At 39.8% G+C, this 24,160-nt stretch overlaps 1 non-coding gene across 1 annotated transcript; it reads left to right on the top strand.

Moving 5' to 3' along the window:
• The first annotated feature begins 10,759 nt into the window (after positions 1–10,759).
• On the top strand, positions 10,760–10,867 carry LOC148545912 (small nucleolar RNA R71). The gene has a single exon (XR_015901043.1). It is a non-coding gene; the product is annotated as a small nucleolar RNA R71 (small nucleolar RNA).
• Positions 10,868–24,160: the final 13,293 nt, after the last annotated feature.

Raw genomic sequence — 24,160 nt, forward strand, 5'->3', positions numbered from 1 at the left:
CAATATTCCTTTTTACTTATTTTCTCAATTTAATTTATGAATTTTTCTACGTTACAGATTATTCTTTGAATTAATGTTTTTTGAGATATTTCAGTTTATGATTGCTTTCTTTTATTTATATTACTGTTGCTTCCAATCTGAAGACATTTTTATTCAAGTAGATTTACTTTTTCCCTTTTGGTCTTGGTTAAGAAACCAGTAACTCAGGAGTTATCAAACTCAACATGATTGATAATTGTTATCTTTGCTAATTGAATTGAACTTTAATAATCCCAATCTTTCTTCAGGGATTAACTAGGATTTGAAGATCAAACTAATTAGTCACTTGACCTTTCTTTGCTTTAAGTAAAGGCTAACTAAGTGGAATTAAGATTCAATCTTCATCATCATTGATAAGGATAACTAGGATAGGACTTCCAATTTCCCATACCTTGCCAAAAGTTTATTTTATAGTTATTTATTTATTTCACTTGCCATTTAAATTACTTGTTCCTCATCTTCAAAACCCCAATCTACAATCTTCATAACCAATAATAAGAACATACTTCCCTGCAGTTCCTTGAGAAGATGACCCGAGGTTTAAATACTTCGGTTATCAATTTTTAAGGGGTTTGTTACTTGTGACAACCAAAACGTTTGTACGAAAGGATTTCTGTTGGTTTAGAAACTATATCTACAATGAGACTATTTTTATAAAATTCTTTACTAGCAAAAATCCCAACGTCAAAATGGCGCCGTTGCCGGGGAACTGCAATCGTGTGCCTTATTATTGGTTATTGTAAATATTTTTCTTTTACTTGTTTATTTGTCTTTATTTTCTCCTTTTATTTCCATTATCTACTATGAATTTTCACCCCTCTCGCTTTGAGTTTGGTTCTAATATTGTTGAAAGGAGTGAAAGTTATAACAGGAACATGCATCAAGGTCAGAGCAATCAAAGATGGATGGAGCCAAGAGGATCTGATCAACCCTTTAGGCAACAACACCCTCCAAGATATCATGGACAAAGACCATTCTACAATGCATACCAAGCCAATAGACATGGTGGACAACCTTGTAGTTACCAACAAGCCCCACCCTGTGCTTATAGGCCATCCTCTCAACATAACTTCGAACCACCACACTCACAAGCTCCTTTTCACCATTCACCACCATATGATCCTCATTTACCCCAATTCCAATCCAATTACTCCCAAACACCACCACTTCCCCATGTACCACGCCCAAATCCATCACCCCGAGAATCAGAGGTTCGCCTCAAGGAAACAGTAGATCAACTTCAAACAACCCTTCATCAACTGGAGCAAGTAGTAAGTCAATTATCTTCTAGACGTTCGAACATTCAAGTACCTCCCACAGCCCCATATGGACAATCTAATGAAGAGCGTAGTATGAAGGAGATACTAGAAACTCCAGTGGATAGAACAGGGCATGACTTCGTACTGGAACAAGTAGAGGAAGCTGTCATTATAGAAGAAGAAGAGTTGGTTGAAGACTTAGGAGAAGCTGAACTTCCATGGGAATCCAGAATTGTGGAAAATTCTGTCAAGGACGTTACAATTGATGTTAAGGAGGATAGTGCACAACTCCCACAGCAACTCTTTTATGAAGAACTCGACGGAATAATCCAAGAAGCAAGTTTCCTTGATGATGATAATCTCAAGTCAAGTTCTCCTAGTAATGAACTTGCATCCGCAAGTGAATTCTCTGAGATCGAAGAATCTTCCCCAAGTGAATACGAAGATGATGCGGAGGTAGATTTCTCTCAACCTCCCGTTTATGACTTAAGTAACGAGGAAGACATAGAAGGCTTTGATCAGGACATGGATGCATTTGAAGAAATTTGCAAGGAAGTCAAGAAATTCACAGAAGAGCACAAGGGAGTAGAACTTACAGAACCACCGGAAACACCTATCCCAAGGCCATTACCACCCAATACAAGCTTCAAGTGGGTACAATCCTTAACCTTTAGCTTTATTTTTCCACTTGAATATGGGTTGCTTGAAACAGATGGCCAGCTTAGAGCTCTCTACGGCTTTAAGAGTAAGAGGAAAATGGCTCGTAGTCAGAGCTGGTGCACAAGGTTCAATAAGGTTCCACGCTTCAACTCGAAGTGCACGGATTGGCATCATGATCAATCGAATGGATCTCGGAAAATGTTTGGTCATCTTGGTGAGAATCTAATTTTTAAACCGCCCGAATGGAAAAATATAGATCAAGACAAAGGTGGATTTAAAAGCAAAGTTTGGGATCCTGGAATCTATTCTGACATTCGTCACCCCAGGAGCCTGAGAATCTGTTTGAAGCTGCTCAGAAGCTTTACATGCCTAGTTTGGGACCCCGGAGGCTATTGGCATTCCAAGCATTGGTGGAGATTTCTGGATGAATTTAAACATAAGCCGCCATAACAGGAAGCTCATCCAATGTCCAACTTAAGGACTTTAACTAAAAGTGCTAGGTGGGAGACAACCCACCATGGTATGGTCATTTCTTTTTCAGTTTTATTTCGTGTTATTTATTTTTATTTCCTTTTCAATTGAACCTGAATATTATTCACTCGCATTGCACACTGCATAATTGCATACCTGCATGAAAAAAAAATAAAAAAAATAAAATAAAGGGCGCACGACGCGACCCATCACTCAGGCGATCGCGTCAGTTGCAAAAAACACTTCCCACACGCCCGCGTCATTCACGCGGCCGCGTGACCTGGAAATCGGCGTAAGGATCCAACGCCCATAAAGTTGGGCTAGAATCGTGCGGCCATTGTGCGTTTCGCACAAAACGACCCACGCGGTCGCGTCGCGTGGATTGCACAACACCCCGAAGGAGACAGAGAGTTGCGCTGAAACGACGCTGGAATTGTGCGTTTAGCACAAATTCCAGTGACACGGTCGCATGCCTCACGCGACCGCGTAATTATCCTTTCACCCATTCCATGCGATTGCATCACTCACGCGATCGCGTTAACCCCTATTCCACCCTAGCCATGCGACCGCGTGCCCCATGCGATCGTGTGGATTCAAATTTATTAACCCCCTGTGACGCGAACCCTACCCCATCGCGCCCCCCAACGCCTTTCTTCTTCCTCTTCTCTGCAACCCTTGTTGCTCCTCCACCACCCGCGCCACCCTACTCCCACCGCACCACCGTCAACCACCCAGACACCACCGCAACGCCACCCCCTTCTCCTTTCTCTCTCTTTCTTCTTCTTCTCTCCTCTTCTCCCCCCACCACTACTGCCCCCCTCCGCGACCACCACCCCCACCGCGCCGCCATCACCGCCGCACCCACCACCCACCACCCACGTCCCCCCTTCCCTTTTCCCCCCTTTAACCCCTACCCCATTAACCTACCCGAACACCCCCTGCCTCCGAACAACAACCGCCGCACCAACCACCCTCAACCACCACGTCAACCGCCACCACCACCATCCCTAGCCATCTCTCTGCCCCACTTTCATTCATACGCCTACCAGGTTCTGCCAAAGCCACCCTTCTTTCAATTCCTAGTTAATTACATATTTTTCTGTTCATGTTCATAATTAGGCTAGTTAGATATGCATGTTGTAGTGGATTCTAGGTGGTTAGGTAGCCTAGGATGTGGTTAATGGATTTAGGCCTGATTAATTGCGCTGTTCATGCTACTTGCTTTATACTTTTCGCAGTTTTGCTCTTGCTGTGCTCTACGTATTGTTCATATGCTATTCTTACTATGCATGCTGCTACTACGAATGTTCCTTCATGTTCATCTTATTTGTATTTATTTGCAGTTTGTTTTATTTTATATGAACTATTCTGTTGCTATTTATTTTCCGGGAACATGCAATTTTAGCCGGAATGCTGCCCAATTTTCTGTAAACTATTTTGTTTCCATTCATGTCTTGGTTTTGGCACTTTGAACTCTACTTTTCTCTGCTTCTACCAAACCAATTCATGAATACCAGGGCAAGCTTTCTTATTGTTTTTGATTTCCTAGTTCATAATCTGCATTTTTGATGTTTAAATTCTAATTTTTGCTATTTCTATATCTATCTGAATCATCATCAACCTGATTTCCTTGTTTGGATATGAGTTAACTGTAGCTTCTAATTGTGAATGCTTGTTACTTAGAAAGTGATCATCATGCCACTTACTCTGACTTTTGGTATGCGAAATTGTTACTCAGGTTGTGAATTATTGTTCGAAATTGATTCCCTGGCGATGGCACCAAAAACGGATGCACAGAACCATGGTCTAAACATATCTTCACAACTTCGCATAACTAACCAGCAAGTGCACTGGGTCGTCCAAGTAATACCTTACGTGAGTAAGGGTCGAATCCCACGGAGATTGTTGGTATGAAGCAAGCTATGGTCACCTTGTAAATCTCAGTCAGGCAGATATAAAATAGTTATGTAGTTTTCGAAATGTAGTAATAGAAGAAGGATAGAAATACTTATGTAAATCATTGGTGAGAATTTCAGATAAGCGTATGGAGATGCAATCGTTCCTCTGAACCTCCGCTTTCCTGCTGTCTACATCCAATCAGTCTTACTCCTTTCTATGGCTGGCTTTATGCAAGGGCATCACCGTTGTCAGTGGCTACATCCCCTCCTCTTGTGAAAATGGTCCAAGATGCCCTGTCACGGCACGGCTAATCATCTGAGGTTTCCGATCATGCTGGAATAGGATTCACCCTCCTTTTGCGTCTGTCACTACGCCCAGCACTCGCGAGTTTGAAGCTCGTCACAGTCATTCAATCATTGAATCCTACTCGGAATACCACAGACAAGGTTTAGACTTTCCAGATTCTCTTGAATGCCGCCATTATTCTAGCTTACACCACGAAGATTCCGATTGAGAGATCTAAGAGACACTCATTCAATCTAAGGTAGAACGGAAGTGGTTGTCAGGCACACGTTCATAGGGAATGATGATGATTGTCACGTTCATCACATTCAGGTTGAAGTACGAATGAATATCTTAGAAGCGAAATAAGATGAATTGAATAGAAAACAGTAGTACTTTGCGTTAATCTTTGAGGAACAGCAGAGCTCCACACCTTAATCTATGGAGTGTAGAAACTCTACCGTTAAAATACATAAGTGAAAGGTCCAGGCATGGCCAAATGGCCAGCCCCCAAACGTGATCACAGGATCAAAAATACAATCCAGGATCCAGGATGTCTAATACAATAGTAAAAAGTTGTATTTATAATAAACTAGCTACTAGGGTTTACAGAAGTAAGTAATTGATGCATAAATCCACTTCCGGGGCCCACTTGGTGTGTGCTTGGGCTGAGCTTGAATGTTACACGTGCAGAGGCTCTTTCTGGAGTTGAACGCCAGGTTGTAACGTATTTCTAGCGTTCAACTCTGGTTTGTGACTTGTTTCTGGCGTTTAACTCCAGACAGCAGCATAGAACTGGCGTTCAACGCCCTTTTACGTCATCTAAACTCGGCCAAAGTATGAACTATTATACATTGCTGGAAAGCCCTGGATGTCTACTTTCCAACACAATTAGAAGCACGCCATTTTGAGTTCTGTAGCTCCAGAAAATCCACTTTGAGTGCAGGGAGGTCAGAATCCAACAGCATCAGCAGTCCTTCTTCAACCTCTGAATATGATTTTTGCTCAAGTCCCTCAATTTCAGCCAGAAAATACCTGAAATCACAGAAAAACACACAAACTCATAGTAAAGTCCAGAAATGTGAATTTAACATAAAAACTAAAGAAAACATCCCTAAAAGTAACTAGATCCTACTAAAAACATACTAAAAACAATGCCAAAAAGCATATAAATTATCCGGTCATCACAACACCAAACTTAAATTGTTGCTTGTCTCTAAGCAACTGAAAATCAAATAGGATAAAAAGGAGAGAATATACTATAAATTCCAAACTATCAATGAAACATAGCTTCAATCATATGAGCGGGACTTATAGCTTTTTGCCTCTTGAATAGTTTTGGCATCTCACTTTATCCATTGAAGTTCAGAATGATTGGCATCTATAGGAACTCAGAGTTCAGATAGTGTTATTGATTCTCCTAGTTCAGTATGATGATTCTTGAACACAGCTATTTTATGAGTCTTGGCCGTGGCCCTAAGCACTTTGTTTTTCAGTATTACCACCGGATACATAAATGCCATAGACACATAATTGGGTGAACCTTTTCAGATTGTGACTCAGCTTTGCTAAAGTCCCCAATTAGAGGTGTCCAGGGTTCTTAAGCACACTCATCTTTTGCTTTGGACCTTGACTTTAACCGCTCAGTCTCAAGTTTTTACTTGACACCTACACGCCACAAGCACATGGTTAGGGACAGCTTGGTTTAGCCGCTTAGACCAGGATTTTATTCCTGTAGGCCCTCCTATCCACTGATGCTCAAAGCCTTGGGATCCTCTTTATTTACCCTTGCCTTTTGGTTTTAAGGGTTATTGGCTTTTTGCTCTTGCCTCTTGGTTTTAAGAGCTTTTGGATTTTTCTGCTTGCTTTTTCTTTTTCTTTCTATATTTTTTTTTGCCTATTTTTTTCTTTTTTTTTTCTGCAAGCTTTGTTCTTTGCTACTTTTTCTTGCTTCAAGAATCATTTTTATGATTTTTCAGATTATCAAATAACATGTTTCCTAGTCATCATTCTTTCAAGAGCCAACATATTTAACATTCTTAAACAACAACTTCAAAAGACATATGCACTGTTCAAGCGTACATTCAGAAAACAAGAAGCATTGTCACCACATCAATATAATTAAACTAAGTTCAAGGATAAATTCGAAACTCATGTACTTCTTATTCTTTTGAATTAAAACAGTTTTCATTTAAGAGAGGTGATAGATTCATAGGACATTCATAACTTTAAGACAAAGTTACTAACTACTAATGATCATGTAATGAAGACACAAACATAGATAAGCACTTAACATAGAAAACGAAAAACAGAGAATGTAAGAACAAGGAATGAGTCCACCTTAGTGATGGTGGCATTTCCTTCTTGAGGAACCAATGATGTCCTTGAGCTCTTCTATGTCTCTTCCTTGTCTTTGTTGCTCCTCCCCCATTGCTTTTTGATCTTCTCTTATTTCATGAAGGATGATGGAATGCTCTTGATGTTCCACCCTTAGTTGTCCCATGTTGGAGCTTAGTTCTCCTAGGGAGGTGTTGATTTGCTCCCAATAGTTTTGTGGAGGAAAATGCATTTGAGGCATCTCCGGGATCTCATGGTGATGAGATTCATGCGCCTCTTGAGCTCCATGAATGGGCTCTCTTTCTTGCTCCATCTTTTTCTTAGTGATGGGCTTGTCCTCTTTAATAAGGATATCTCCCTCTATGTCAATCCCCGCCGAATTGCATAGGTGGCAAATGAGGTGAGGAAAGGCTAACCTTGCCATAGTGGAGGACTTGTCAGCCACCTTGTAGAGTTCTTGAGGTATAATCTCATGAACTTCCACCTCTTCTCCAATCATGATGCTATGGATCATGATGGTCCGGTCTATAGTAACTTCAGACCGGTTGCTAGTGGGAATGATTGAGCATTGAATGAACTCCAACCATCCTCTAGCTACAGGCTTAAGGTCCAATCTTCTTAGTTGAACCGGTTTGCCTTTTGAGTCAATCTTCCATTGAGCTCCTTCTACACATATGTCCATGAGGACTTGGTCCAACCTTTGATCAAAGTTGACTCTCCTTGTATAGGGGCGTGCGTTCTCTTCCATGTTTGGCAAGTTGAATGCCAACCTCACATTTTTCGGACTAAAATCTAAGTATTTCCCCCGAACCATGGTGAGATAATTCTTTGGGTTCGGGTTCTTACTTTGATCATGGTTCCTAGTGATCCATGCATTAGCATAGAACTCTTGAACCATTAGGATGCCGACTTGTTGGATGGGGTTTGTTAGAACTTCCCAACCTCTTCTTTGAATTTCATGTCGGATCTTCGGATACTCATTTCTTTTGAGTTTGAAAGTGACCTCGGGGATCACCTTCTTCTTGGCCACAACATCATAGAAGTGGTCTTGATGGGCTTTGGAGATGAACCTTTCCATCTCCCATGACTCGGAGGTGGAAGCTTTTGTCTTCCCTTTCCCTTTTCTAGAGGATTCTCCGGTCTTAGGTGCCATCAATGGTAATAGAAAAATAAAAAGCTTATGCTTTTACCACACCAAACTTAGAATTTGGCTCACCCTCGAGCAAGAGAAGAAAGAAAAGATGATGAAGAAGAAGAAGAAAAGATGGAGAAGAGGGGGGAGGTGTGTTTCGGCCAAGAAGAGAAGAGAGAGTTGTGTTGTGGGAAAATGAGGAAGAAAGGAAGGCTTTATATAGGGAAGGGAGGGGGGTGAGGTTTCGGCCATATAGGGTGGGTTTGGGTGGGAAATTGATTTTGAATTTTGAAGGTAGGTGGAGTTTATGAGGTAGGTTTATGGGGAAGAGTGGATGGATGTGAGTGGTGAAGAGGTGATGGGGAAGAGAGATTAAGGTGATTGGTGAAGGGTTTTGGGGAAGAGTGTTTATGGGATTGTGTGAAAGAGGGGTGAGAAGAAGTGAGTGGAGGTAGGTGGGGATCCTGTGGGGTCCACAGATCCTGTGGTGCTTAAGGATTTACAACCTTGCACCAGATTAGGCATGTAAAATGCCCTTGCACACAACTTTGGGCGTTCAGCGCCAGGTTGGTGCTTGTTCTGGGCGTTGAACGCCCATTTGTTGCCTATTTCTGGCGTTGAACGCCAGAACCATGCTTGTTCTGGGCGTTCAGCGCCAGCTCTCCTCCAGGGTGCATTTATGGCGTTCAAACGCCCAGATGCTGCCCATTTCTGGCGTTCAGCGCCAGAACAATGCTCTGTTCTGGCGTTGAACGCCCAAAACATGCTTCTTACTGGCGTTTAAACGCCAGTAAGGTCTTTCTCCAGGGTGTGATTTTTCTTCTGCTGTTTTTTATTCCATTTTCAATTTTTATATTTATTTTGTGACTCTACATGATCATGAACCTAATAAAACATGAAAAACAAAAATAAAATTAGATAATTAAACATTGGGTTGCCTCCCAACAAGCGCTTCTTTAATGTCAATAGCTTGACAGTGGGCTCTCATGGAGCCTCACAGATGTGCAGAGCTTTGTTGAGACCTCCCAACACCAAACTTAGAGTTTGGATATGGGGGTTTGACACCAAACTTAGAGTTTGGTTGTGGCCTCCCAACACCAAACTTAGAGTTTGACTGTGGGGGCTTTGGTTGACTCTGCTTTGAGAGAAGCTTTTTATGCTTCCGCTCCATGGATGCAGAGAGAGATCCTTGAGTTGTAAACACAAGGTTGTCCTCATTTAATTGAAGGATCAATTCTCCTCTGTCTACATCAATCACAGCTCTTGCTGTGGCTAGGAAAGGTCTTCCTAGGATGATGGATTCATCCTTTTCCTTTCCAGTATCCAGGACTATGAAATCAGCAGGGATGTAAAGGCCTTCAACCTTTACTAACACGTCCTCTACTTGTCCATAAGCCTGTTTTCTTGAGTTGTCTGCCATCTCTAATGAGATTTTAGCAGCTTGTACCCCATAGATTCCTAGTTTCTCTATTACAGAGAGGGGCATGAGGTTTATCCCTGAACCAAGGTCACACAGAGCCTTAAAGATCATGGTGCCTATAGTACAAGGTATTATGAACTTTCCAGGATCCTATCTCTTCTGAGGCAATGTCAGTTGATCCAGATCACTTAGTTCATTGGTGAACAAGGGAGGTTCATCTTCCCAAGTATCAATGCCAAATAATTTGGCATTTAGCTTCATGATTGCACTAAGGAACTTGGCAGCTTGCTCTTCAGTAACATCCTCATTCTCTTCAGAAGAGGAATACTCATCAGAGCTCATGAATGGCATAAGGAGATTCAATGGAATCTCTATGGTCTCTAGATGAGCCTCAGAGTCCTTTGGTTCCTCAGAGGAAAGCTCCTTATTGATCACTGGACGTCCCAGGAGGTCTTCCTCCTTGGGATTCACGTCCTCTCCTTCCCTTACAGGTTCGGCCATGGTGCTTATGTCAATGGCCTTGCACTCTCCTTTTGGATTCTCTTCTGTATTGCTTGGGAGAGTACTAGGAGGGATTTCAGTGATCCTTTTACTCAGCTGGCCCACTTGTGCTTCCAAATTTCTAATGGAAGACCTTGTTTCATTCATGAAACTTACAGTGGCCTTGGATAGATCAGAGACTAAGTTTGCTAAATTAGATGTATTTTGTTCAGAGTTCTCTGTCTGTTGCTGAGTGGATGATGGAAAAGGTTTATTATTGTTAAACCTGTTTCTTCCACCATTATTAAAGCCTTGTTGAGGCCTTTGATCCTTCCATGAGAGATATGGATGATTTCTCCATGATGGATTATAGGTGTTTCCATATGGTTCACCCATGTAATTTACCTCTGCTATTGCAGGGTTCTCAGGATCATAAGCTTCTTTTTCATAAGAAGCCTCTTGATTACTGTTGGATGCAGCATGCATTCCATTCAGACTCTGAGAAATCATATTGACTTGCTGAGTCAATATTTTGTTCTGAGCCAATATGGCATTCAGAGTATCAACTTCAAGAACTCCCTTCTTCTGAGGTATCCCATTACTCACAGGATTCCTCTCAGAAGTGTACATGAACTGGTTATTAGCAACCATGTCAATGAGTTCTTGAGCTTCTGCAGGCGTTTTCTTTAGGTGAATGGATCCACCTGCAGAAGTATCCAATGACATCTTTGATAGCTCAGATAAACCATGATAGAATATATCCAGGATGGTCCATTCTGAAAGCATGTCAGAAGGACACTTTTTGGTCAGCTGTTTGTATCTTTCCCATGCTTCATAGAGGGATTCACCTTCTTTTTGTCTGAAGGTTTGAACATCAGCTCTAAGCTTGCTCAGCTTTTGAGGAGGAAAGAACTTGGCTAAGAAAGCCGTGACCAGCTTATCCCAAGAGTTCAGGCTGTCTTTAGGTTGAGAGTCCAACCATATTCTAGCTCTGTCTCTTACAGCAAAAGGGAAAAGCATGAGCTTGTAGACTTCAGGATCTACTCCATTAGTCTTAACAGTATCACAGATCTGCAAGAATTCAGTTAAGAACTGAAATGGATCTTCAGATGGAAGTCTATGAAACTTGCAGTTCTGCTACATCAGAGAAACTAGCTGAGGTTTCAGCTCAAAGTTGTTTGCTCCGATGGTAGGGATGGAGATGCTTCTTCCATGTAAATTAGAATTTGGTGCAGTAAAGTCACCAAGCATCCTCCTTGCATTATTATTATTTTCGGCTGCCATCTCCTCTTCCTGTTCAAAAATTTCTGAGAGGTTATCTCTGGATTGTTGTAATTTAGCTTCTCTTAATTTTCTCTTCAGAGTCCTTTCAGGTTCTGGATCTGCTTCAACAAGAATGTTTTTGTCCTTGCTCCTACTCATATGACAAAGAAGAGGGCACAGAAAAAATAATAATAATAATAATAGGGATCCTTTATACTACAGTATAGAGGTCCCTGTGTGAGTGGAAGAAAGGAAGGGGACAAAGAATGTAATGTAAGGAAAGAAGCACAAGGGTGAGGAGATGTTAGTATATGAATAAATAAATAGAATAAGATGAGAGAGGGAGAATTTTGAAAATAATTTTTGAAAAAGAGTTGGTGATTTTCGAAAATGGTTTTTGAAAAAGGTTAGTAATTTTCGAAAATTATTTTTAAAAATTAAAATAATTAGTTAATTAAAAAGAAGTTTTGAAAAAGAGAGGGAGATATTTTCGAAAATTAGAGAGAGAGAGTTAGTTAGATAGTTTTGAAAAAGATAAGAAACAAACAAAAAGTTAGTTAGTTAGTTGAAACAAAATTTGAAAAGATAAGAAGTTAGGAAGTTAGAAAAGATATTTTGAAATCAAATTTTTGAAAAAGATAAGATAAGAAGATATTTTTGAAAAGATATGATTGAAATTAGTTTTTGAAAAAAATTTTATTTTTAAAATCACAATTAATGACTTGATTCACAAGAAATCACAAGATATGATTCTAGAACTTAAAATTTGAATCTTTCTTAACAAGTAAGTAACAAACTTGAAATTTTTGAATCAAAACATTAATTGTTATTGTTATTTTCGAAAATTTGATATAAAAATAAGAAAAAGATTTTTGAAAAAATATTTTTAGAATTTTCGAAAATAACTAAGAAAGAAGAAAAAGATTTGATTTTTGAAAAAGATTTTGAAAAAGATAAGATTTTTAAAATTGAAAATTTGATTTGACTCATAAAAACAACTAGATTTTAAAAATTTTTGAAAAAGTCAACTCAAATTTTTGAATTTATGAGAGAAAAAGGGAAATATATTTTTTTGATTTTTTGAATTTTGAATGATGAGAGAGAAAAACATGAAAATGATGCAATGCATGAGATTTTTAGATCAAAACAATGAATGCATGCGAGAATGCTATGAGTGTCAAGATGAACACCAAGAACACTATGAAGATCATGATGAACATCAAGAACATATTTTTGAAAAATTTTTAATGCAAAGAAAACATGCAAGACACCAAACTTAGAAATCTTTAATGCTTAGGCACTAAGAATTCAAGAATGCATATGAAAAACAAGAAAAGACACAAAACATGCAAATGCAAAGATCAAACAAGAAGACTTACCAAGAACAACTTGAAGATCATGAAGAACACTATGAATGCATGAATTTTTTCGAAAAATGCAAGATGAACATGCAATTGACACCAAACTTATAACATGACTCAAGACTCAAACAAGAAACACAAAAAAAATATTTTTTGATTTTTTTATGATTTTCTAATTTTTTTGGATTTTTTTTCGAAAATTATTTGAAAAAGAAAAATAAGGATTCCAAAATTTTTAATATGAATTCCAGGAATCTTATGCTCTTTACTTTAAAGCTCCAATCAAGGGGTCAGGCATGGCTTAATAGCCAGCCAAGCTTTAGAATGGAATTACATCCATTGAGGTGATTAGTTGAAGACCAATCCCAAAGGAGTTTGGATATGGCTTTACAGCCAGCCAGGCTTCAACATGCTTCATGAAACACTAGAATTCATTCTTAAAAATTTTGAAGAAAAATATATTTTTGAAAACATTTTTTTTTCGAAAACAGAGGAGAAATTTTTGAAAGATTTTTGAAAAATTTTTGAAAACAAGACAAAAAGAAAATTACCTAATCTGAGCAACAAGATGAACCGTCAGTTGTCCAAACTCGAACAATCCCCGGCAACGGCGCCAAAAACTTGGTATGCGAAATTGTTACTCAGGTTGTGAATTATTGTTCGAAATTGATTCCCTGGTGATGGCACCAAAAACGGATGCACAGAACCATGGTGTAAACATATCTTCACAACTTCGCATAACTAACCAGCAAGTGCACTGGGTCGTCCAAGTAATACCTTACGTGAGTAAGGGTCAAATCCCACGGAGATTGTTGGTATGAAGCAAGCTATGGTCACCTTGTAAATCTCAGTCAGGCGGATATAAAATAGTTATGTAGTTTTCGAAATGTAGTAATAGAAGAAGGATAGAAATACTTATGTAAATCATTGGTGAGAATTTCAGATAAGCGTATGGAGATGCAATCGTTCCTCTGAACCTCCGCTTTCCTGCTGTCTTCATCCAATCAGTCTTACTCCTTTCTATGGCTAGCTTTATGCAAGGGCATCACCGTTGTCAGTGGCTACATCCCCTCCTCTTGTGAAAATGGTCCAAGATGCCCTGTCACGGCACGGCTAATCATCTGAGGTTCCCGATCATGCTGGAATAAGATTCACCCTCCTTTTGCGTCTGTCACTACGCCCAGCACTCGCGAGTTTGAAGCTCGTCACAGTCATTCAATCATTGAATCCTACTCGGAATACCACAGACAAGGTTTAGACTTTCCAGATTCTCTTGAATGCCGCCATCATTCTAGCTTACACCACGAAGATTCCGATTGAGAGATCTAAGAGACACTCATTCAATCTAAGGTAGAACGGAAGTGGTTGTCAGGCACACGTTCATAGGAAATGATGATGATTGTCACGTTCATCACATTTAGGTTGAAGTACGAATGAATATCTTAGAAGCGAAATAAGATGAATTGAATAGAAAACAGTAGTACTTTGCATTAATCTTTGAGGAACAGCAGAGCTCCACACCTTAATCTATGGAGTGTAGAAACTCTACCGTTAAAATACATAAGTGAAAGGTCTAGGCATGGCCGAATGGCCAGCCCCCAAACGTGATCACAGGATCAAAAATACAATCCAGGATCCAGGATGTCTAATACAATAGTAAAAAGTTGTATTTATAATAAACTAGCTACTAGGGTTTACAGAAGTAAGTAATTGATGCATAAATCCACTTCCGGGGCCCACTTGGTGTGTGCTTGGGCTGAGCTTGAATGTTACACGTGCAGAGGCTCTTTCTGGAGTTGAACGCCAGGTTGTAACGTATTTCTGGCGTTCAACTCTGGTTTGTGACTTGTTTCTGGCGTTTAACTCCAGACAGCAGCGTAGAACTGGCGTTCAACGCCCTTTTACGTCGTCTAAAATCGGCCAAAGTATGGACTATTATACATTTATGGAAAGCCCTGGATGTCTACTTTCCAACGCAATTGGAAGCGCGCCATTTTGAGTTCTGTAGCTCCAGAAAATCCACTTTGAGTGCAGGGAGGTTAGAATCCAACAGCATCAGCAGTCCTTCTTCAACCTCTGAATCTGATTTTTGCTCAAGTCCCTCAATTTCAGCCAGAAAATACCTGAAATCACAGAAAAACACACAAACTCATAGTAAAGTCCAGAAATGTGAATTTAACATAAAAACTAATGAAAACATCCCTAAAAGTAACTAGATCCTACTAAAAATATACTTAAAACAATGCCAAAAAGCGTATAAATTATCCGCTCATCAACTTTCTTTTTCCTACATCACTAATTTCAAACTTCCTTACCTCTTTTTCATTCCTAACCTACTTACTTTTCAAAACACCTCTTCTGGTTTTTCATTAATCTCTTTAACCTTCTGACCAAGGCATGATGATAATTTTTCCTAATTAACATGAATTCTAATACATTTTGGATTGTGATTTTTTTTTCTCGGACTTTTAACTCCTATACAATCCTTAATGCACATTTACTTAACTCATTTTCATCATTCTACTGCTCTTTTGCCATTATGTGCTTCTTTTGTTATTTGCCTACTTGTTTTCCTGTTTTTATTATATCTTTGATTTCTATTTTTCAGGATGTCTGACACCCAAAGAAAAGAAAAAAGAAAGGCAACAACTGGCAAACGAAAAAGAGGAGAATCCTCTATGACCATCCTGGACATCATGCATGATGACTCCTGGCGGGAGAAACACTTTACCCCGCAGGAGAAGGCAGACCAGCTACTCCCTGCTACTGATCCCATCAAGTTTGCAAACAAATTCTGTGAGTTAAAGTATCCGGTGTTTGCAACCTCCAGGAACCTGTACTTGGAGTGGACTCTGAAAATTCCGGAAGAACTCCAACAATACACCTCTGATCAGATCAAACAAAGAGGTTGGTTCTTCTTGGAGAGAAACCTGACTGAGGTCAATGCATCTTGGGTAAGAGAGTTTTAATTCAATTACTTCAAAACTTCCCTAGATGCAGTGAACCTAAGAGGGAAGCAGATACTGGTCACTGAAGAGGCCATTAAGGATATTCTGAAGCTTCTGCCTAAATCTGATCAGCCAGATGGTTATCAAAAGGCTGAGGAGGACATGCGCTTCATGAAGTTTGACTGGGATGCCTTCAAGGCAAGGATAGCCCTTGACCCGACTGTTCCATGGGTCATGGGTCAGAACACCACCATGCCTAAGGGAATCAAGCGGATTTACTTAAATGATGAGGCTCGGCTATGGCATCAGTCTTGAGCAACTTTGTTATGCCGAGTACCCATGAGACGGAGCTACCTGTCGCTATGATCACCCTCCTATGGTGTGTAATGGAGGGTAAGGACCTGTACCTGCCATGCTTCATCCGGTACTACATGGCCAGGGTCCACGTCCGAGGCACTCTCCCTTTTTCATATCTGATTACACAGCTAGGCCGTCGAGCTGACGTGCCTTGGGAGGATGCTGATGAGAAGCCACTTGCTCCAGAATGCAAGAAGATTATCCCTCACAGCAGGAACTTTCTGGCTTTGGGCTACAGACCTCCATTCCTCACAGCTCCTGGTGAGACAGCCACACCGTCTGCTGGCCCCTCTTACTCTACAGCTACCCCAGCTACCCCTGCTACCACCACTGCATCTCCACCTGCCTCAGAGCCGGTTTATCACCTAGTACACCGCCTGTTTCATGAGCTAGACCAGATGGAGCGCCGTAATCGGCGCCAATATGAGAGATCTGAGCGTCGCAGCAAGCGACGCTATGAGCACCTGAAGCTGATGATACAATCTGGCGGCGACATCCCCTTCGAGCCCGACACGCCATCAGAGCCATCTGAGGAGGAGGCGGATGATCACGAGGCAGAGACCCATCCACAGAGAGAGGCTGCACAGGCAGGCACGGAGCAGGCTACATCACAGCAGGAGGCCCCGCCTCAGATTCAGGCTGCAGACCCAGAGATCCCTATTCAGTCAGCACCTCCTCTGCAGCTGGCAGATCCTCAGACCACCACCACAGAGACTCCGGCTGCCCATCCTTCCAGTGATGACACCCCTTCACACCCTGCTTGAGTGAGCATCAGGGACGATGCTTCATTTTAAGTGTGGGGAGGTCGCTATCTCTGGCGTATTTTTTTTGGTGAACCACTACAGACTCTTTTACTTTATTTTGCTACTTTTCTGTATTTTTCTTTTTATCTTTTATTTTTTTAGTATTTATACATTGCTATTTTCATGTATTTTTACTATATTTCTGCATGTTGCACTTTAGTTCATATTTTAGCCATTTAGTTTAGTTGCAATTCTAACTTATTAGTTATAAAAAATGTGGATTAATTAGTATAGTTTACCCTTTTTAGCATAAGATAACTTAGTTTAAATTGAAAATATAAAAAGGAAGTAAACTAGAGACTTTAACATAATAAAAACAATCCACACACCTTGTATATAGCATTACATGTTAGTTAGTTAACAACATTTCATCAAGGAGAAACACTAAAACTTTAAAGCCACCTTAAGATTTATATTGAGAATAATGGGAACTCCTAATTTTTACTTGCATGACATATATAACTGATATATGATTTTTGAGTTGGAGAACACACAGTCTGTGAGTTTTGAGCTTAATTGTATGGTTACATTCAAACCATAATTTTTATTCCTGTGTGTTCTGCCCTTCTTTTTTATTTTGGTGTTCTTTACTTTGTTTTAATCTATATGTCCGATTATAGAATATAGATACATATCAAGAAAGTGATTGAGGCCATTGTTTGATTCTAGCTCACTTATCCCAGATTAACCTACCTTTTACATCACCCTTGTTAGCCCCCTTGAGCCTTTAAATCCCCTCTTATCCTATAAACCACAATACTAGCCTTAAGCAGAAAAACAAAATACAAATTCCAAGTTGAATCCTTGGTTAGCTTATGATAGAAAGTGTGTATTGTTTAAGTGTGGGAAACCTATTGGGAACATGGATGATAAAAACAAAGGGTAGAAAGTTAAAAAGAATAAAATAATTCAAAATAAAAATTTTGGGAAGCATGCTCATGTGAAATCAAAATAATTGAATTACCATGTGCATTAAAAAAAATTTTATTTGAGTAAAGGGGATACAAAAGAATTTCCCAAATGCAAAAATAAAGCAATGCACATGGGACAAAATTAAAACTAATGCATGAGCATATAACATCAAAAGTGGAAAAATTTGGGTGAATAGGTAAAGAAATTCTTGCTTTACAAAGTATGTATGTTAGGTGAGATCTTAGACTAATCAAGGATTCACTTATTAGCTCACTTAGCCTTATACATATACCCTTATCTTTACCTTGGCCCCATTACAACATTAATTAAAGACCTCATGATTTTTGTATGCCTATATTATATAATTGTTGATTGGTTAGATGAAGAACAAAGTTATGAAAAGTAAGGATAAAAAGAAGAATAGAGTGATTAACCCAATAAACACAAAATCCAGTGAGGGTTCAATAGCTCATTAACATATATCTCTGCTTAAATTGCTAATTGTCTTGCAAGTTTGTAAAATATTTTTCTTTCCCATCTCAATTGTAAAAGTGCTTTATCATTATCTAAGGTTTGGCTATGCATATATGATTCCTTGAAAATGTAAATTAATTTAACTACATGCAAGCTTTATATACAAGTGAATAAAATTTAGATTTGCATGATTCATTTAGGTAGTTGCATTTAGAATAGATTGCATTGCATGAGATTCCACCACTTCAACCTTACCTTACTCTTTATCTTGGATTTAGCATGAGGACATGCTATTGTTTAAGTGTGGGGAGGTTGATAAACCCATATTTTATGATATATTTTGTGCCTAATTTAAGTGATTTATTCAATCCTTCACTCACTTATTCATGTTAATTGCATGGTTTTACTTTTCCTTCCTTATTATGTGATGTATGTGAAAAACATGTTTCCTATGCTTTAAAAGTAATTATTTTAATTACCCTTTATTTCCATTCGATACCGTGATTCGTGTGTTGAGTAGTTTCAAATCTTCTAAGGCAGGAATGACTTAAAGGATGGAAAGAAAACATACAAAAATGGAAGGAAAGCATAAAACGGAGTTTTTGGAGAAACTGGCAGTGATGCGATCGCATGGACGACGCGGCCGCATGCCAGCGCGAAATGGCAGTGACGCGACCGCGTGATTGATGCGATCGCACGCCTTAAGCGAAACGCATATGACGCGGATGCATGACTGAAGCGACCGCGTGATAAGGAAAACTCCAGAGGACGCGACCGCGTGACCCACGCGGACGCGTGACAAAGGCCACGCACCAAAAATTACATGAAACGCTCCCAGCGATTTCTGAAGCCCTTTTTGGCCCAAATCCAAGTCCAGAAGGCACAGATAAGAGGTTATGAAGTGGGGGAATGCATCCATTCAGGGAATGTCTCCAATTAGTTACTTTTCATGATTTAGATGTAGTTTTTAGGGAGAGGTTCTCTCCTCTCTCTTTTAGGATTTAGAATTAGGATTTCTTTTGCTTTCAGGATTATCTCTTTTTATCAGGTTCAATATTCCTTTTTACTTATTTTTTCAATTTAATTTATGAATTTTTCTACGTTACAAATTATTCTTTGAATTAATGTTATTTGAGGTATTTCAGTTTATGATTGCTTTCTTTTATTTATATTACTGTTGCTTCCAATCTAAAGATATTTTTATTCAAGTAGATTTACTTTTTCCCTTTTGGTCTTGGTTAAGAAATTAGTAACTCAGGAGTTATCAAACTCAACATGATTGATAATTGTTATCTTTGCTAATTGAATTGAACTTTAATAATCCCAATCTTTCTTCAGGGATTAACTAGGATTTGAAGATCAAACTAATTAGTCACTTGACCTTTCTTTGCTTTAAGTAAAGGCTAACTAAGTGGAATTAAGATTCAATCTTCATCATCATTGATAAGGATAACTAGGATAGGACTTCCAATTTCCCATAACTTGCCAAAAGTTTATTTTACAGTTATTTATTTATTTCACTTGCCATTTAAATTACTTGTTCCTCATCTTCAAAACCCCAATCTACAATCTTCATAACCAATAATAAGAACATACTTCCCTGTAGTTCCTTGAGAAGACGACCCGAGGTTTAAATACTTCGGTTATCAATTTTTAAGGGGTTTGTTACTTGTGATAACCAAAACGTTTGTACGAAAGGATTTTTGTTGGTTTAGAAACTATATCTACAATGCGACTATTTTTATAAAATTCTTTACTAGCAAAAATCCCAACGTCAATCATCAATGGAAATATAGCAAGTGCATATGATGATAGTTAAATGCATGGTGTTTATTGGCATGCCGGCAAAGGCATGAGTAGCATAGATCAAGCATTCAATGTCCACGTTAGATTACCATGCCTTTCAAACTAATAACCTGTTTGTAATAACAATTATATTTAAATAATATAGTATAAAAAGGGTCTTGTGAAAAGCAAGCATTTAGAGTAGTAGAATAAAAGAAATCTAAAAATAGTGCACAATGCCATACGGGCGTTTTCACAAACACATAGCATGCATGGTGAATAAGCTATTGAAAGTATTAAATTAAACATGCAAGCAACCCTTAAAAATTAATATATAATTGTCAAACAATTCCTTAACAATCCACAAGCAAAATATAAGAAATATTGACTCAAATAAATTTCTAACATCAATAAAAAGAGGAAGAAAGAAAAAAAACAAGGATAGTGAAAGTAGAAAGAAAAAGAATAAGAGAACATAAAAATAAGAGGAAGAATAGAAAAGGAAGGAGGGAAGAAGAAAAGAAAAACCTTGATAATGGTGGTGAGAGAGAGAAAGTAGAAAGTGAGAAAAAAGGAAGAAGGAAGACGAAGGGGGGAAGAAGAAGGAAAAGAAAAAGTAGGATTTGGAGAAGAAAAAGATAAGATATTTTGGCAGATTTGGATAAGATGTGCGGCGCAAGTGACGCGGACGCGTGGGTTACGCGTTCGCGCGAAAAGCGCGTATATGAATCAACGCGGACGCGTCGGTCACGCGGACGCATGACTTGTACTGTGCTAGTGGCGCGAGGGCAGCCTCGCGCCCGCACAACTCTCTGTTCGAAAATCATTGTTGCCAAATTTTAAGGTGACACGTTCGTGTGGTGGACGCGATCGCGTGAATGGCCAAGACTGGAAAATGACGCGGACGCATGGGGCACGCGTTCGCGTGGTAGGGCTTGTGCGACTAGCATTATTCCAGCCCTGGTCCAGCGTAACATTCTGCCATACACCCTTTCTTACGTCGATTTTCAGGGCACGCGTTCGCGTGCTTGACGCGGACGCGTGGGAGGAATTTTTCCCACATGACGCGGATGCTTCGAGGATGCGGTCGCGTGGATCAAGTTGTGCCAAGGGCACGCTTCCAGCCGCGCTTTCGCATGACTCTCTGTTAAGTTTGCTTTTCTTCCTAAGGCCAATACGACGTGGACGTGTCGGTGACGCTGTCGCGTCGCATGCCGCTTTCCTTCTCTCTCTTCTCTTTTTTATGCAATATGCAAATGCAAACTATATGCACTAGTACGGAGAAGAGTTATTGAAAAAGAAAACTAAGAAGAGAGAAAGGAACAATCATACCATGGTGGGTTGTCTCCCACCTAGCACTTTGCTTTAACGTCCTTAAGTTGGACGCTCCACTAGCTCAGTCTTCTGCTGTGGGTGGATCTTCCAAGAGGAAGATCTCTAGCTACTTCTTATTCTTCCTCTTTTCACCATGATAAAGCTTTAAGCGATGTCCATTGACTTTGATGAATTCAGATCTTGAAGGATGACTCAGATGAAAAACTCCGTATGGCTCAGCCTTCTCTACTCTATACAGGCCATCCCATCTTGATCTCAACTTGCCTGGCATGAGCCTCAATCTGGAGTTGTAAAGGAGGACTAAGTCCCCCGGTTGGAACTCTCTCTTCTTGATGTGCTTATCATGTACATCTTTCATCTTTTCCTTGTAAAGCATGGAGTTCTCATAAGCTTCTAGGCGAAGGCTTTCTAATTTCTGCAGTTGCAGCTTCCTTTCAGCTCCGGCCTTCTCAAATCCCATGTTGCACTCCTTCACTGCCCAAAAGGCTTTTTGCTCTACTTCAACTAGGAGGTGACAGGCTTTATCATAAACTAAGCGGAAGGGACTCATCCCAATGGGTGTCTTGTATGCCGTTTTGTATGCCCAGAGTGCATCTTGTAGTCTGGTGCTCCAGTCTCTTCTATGAGGTTTGACTATCTTCTGCAATATACGCTTTATTTCTCGGTTAGACACCTCGGCTTGCCCATTAGTCTGAGGATAGTAGGCTGTTTCCACTTTATGAATTATCCCATGCTTCTTCAGTAATCCTGTTAGTCTCCTGTTACAAAAATGGGTGCCTTGATCGCTCACGATAGCTCGTGGTGATCCAAAGCGACAAATGATATGGTTTCTAACAAAGGAAACAACAGTGTTAGCATCATCAGTGCGGGTAAGAATTGCTTCCACCCATTTAGAAACGTAATTCACAGCTAACAATATATAAAAGTAACCATTAGAATTTGGAAATGGACCCATGAAGTCAATGCCCCAAACATAAAAAATTTCACAAAAAAGCATAATCTGTTGAGGCATCTCATCCCTCTTGGATATATTACCAAACCTTTGGCATGGGGAACAAGATTTGCAAAATTCAGCAGCGTCTTTAAAAAGAGTAGGCCACCAGAATCCACAGTCTAAAATTTTTCTAGCTGTTCTCTGAGGACCAAAATGTCCTCCACTCTCAGATGAGTGGCAGGCCTCTAAAATGGACTGGAAATTCTGATTGAGGCACACATCGTCTAATTACCTGGTCAGCACCACACCTCCATAAATATGGGTCATCCCATATATAATATTTGGACTCGCTTTTCAGCTTGTCTCTTTGATGCTTAGTAAAGTCTGGAGGAAAAGTGCGGCTGACTAGATAATTAGCTACAGGCGCATACCAAGGGACTACTTCAGATACTGCTTGTAAGTTGTCGAATGGGAAATTATCATTTACAGGAGTGGAGACATCCGTAATGTGCTCAAGGCGACTCAAGTGGTCTGCCACTAGATTCTGGTTACTACTCCTATCCTTAATTTCTAAATCAAATTCTTGTAATAGCAATATCCAATGTATAAGCCTTGGTTTGGACTCCTTCTTAGCTAATAAATACTTTAGAGCTGCATGGTCTGAGTACACTACTACTTTAGTACCAAGTAAATAGGCTCGGAATTTATCCAGAGCGAACACAATAGCTAAGAGCTCTTTTTCAGTAGTAGTGTAATTAGACTGAGCAGCGTCTAAAGTTTTAGACGCATAAGCAATGACAAAAGGGTCCTTACCTTCGCGCTGAGTTAGCGCTGCTCCTACTGCATGATTGGAAGCATCGCACATGATTTCAAATGGCTGGCTCCAGTCTGGTCCTCTCACAATTGGAGCTTGAGTCAGGGCAGTCTTCAGCTTATCAAAAGCTTGCTCACAATCTTCACTGAACTCGAACTCGATTTCTTTCTGCAGCAATCTGGATAAAGGTAATGCTACCTTACTAAAGTCCTTAATGAATCTCCTGTAAAAACCTGCATGGCCAAGGAATGAACGGACTTCCCTCACGGAAGAGGGGTAAGGTAAACTAGAAATAACATCCACCTTTGCTGGGTCTACAGAGATACCAGTATCAGAAATAACATGCCCTATAACAATTCCTTGTTTCACCATAAAATGACATTTTTCAAAATTTAAAACAAGGTTTGAACTAACACACCTGTCCAATACTCTAGATAAACTATCCAAACAAAGGCTAAATGAATCACCATATACGCTAAAGTCATCCATAAAAACTTCTATACAAGTCTCAATAAGGTCAGAGAAAAGACTCATCATGCACCTTTGAAAAGTAGCTGGTGCATTGCATAAACCAAAAGGCATTCTCTTATAAGCATAAGTTCCAAAAGGACATGTAAAAGTAGTCTTTTTCTGATCCTCAGGGGCTATATGAATTTGAAAGTATCCTCTATAACCATCTAAAAAGCAGTAATGGATTTACCTGACAGGCGATCAAGCATCTGATCAATGAATGGCAAGGGGTAATGATCCTTGCGAGTGGCTTGGTTGAGACTCCTATAGTCAATGCAAACTCTCCATGAATTCTACACTCTAGTTGTCAGAAGCTTTCCTTGCTCATTTCTTACTGTTGTGACTCCAGACTTCTTGGGCACCACTTGTACTGGACTGACCCATTCGCTATCTGAGATGGGATAAATGATATCTGCTTCAAGTAGCCTGGTCACTTCCTTCTTGACAACTTCTAAGATGGTGGGATTCAATCCTTTGAGGTTGACGGACAGGTTTTGCTCCCTCTTCTAAGAATATTCTGTGCTCACAAACTTGAGGCTTGATACCCACTATATCCGCCAAGCTCCATCCAATCGCTTTCTTATGTTTTCTCAGTACACTGAGTAGCTGTTCTTCTTGTTGGCAAATAAGCTCCCTCGCAATAATAACTGGAAACTTCTGCTTGTCCTTAAGGTAAGCATACTTG

The sequence above is a fragment of the Arachis ipaensis genome, chromosome B9 (assembly GCF_059453495.1).
Source record: "Arachis ipaensis isolate K30076 ecotype BB chromosome B9, ASM5945349v1, whole genome shotgun sequence".
In the NCBI taxonomy this organism is placed as follows: Eukaryota; Viridiplantae; Streptophyta; class Magnoliopsida; order Fabales; family Fabaceae; genus Arachis; species Arachis ipaensis.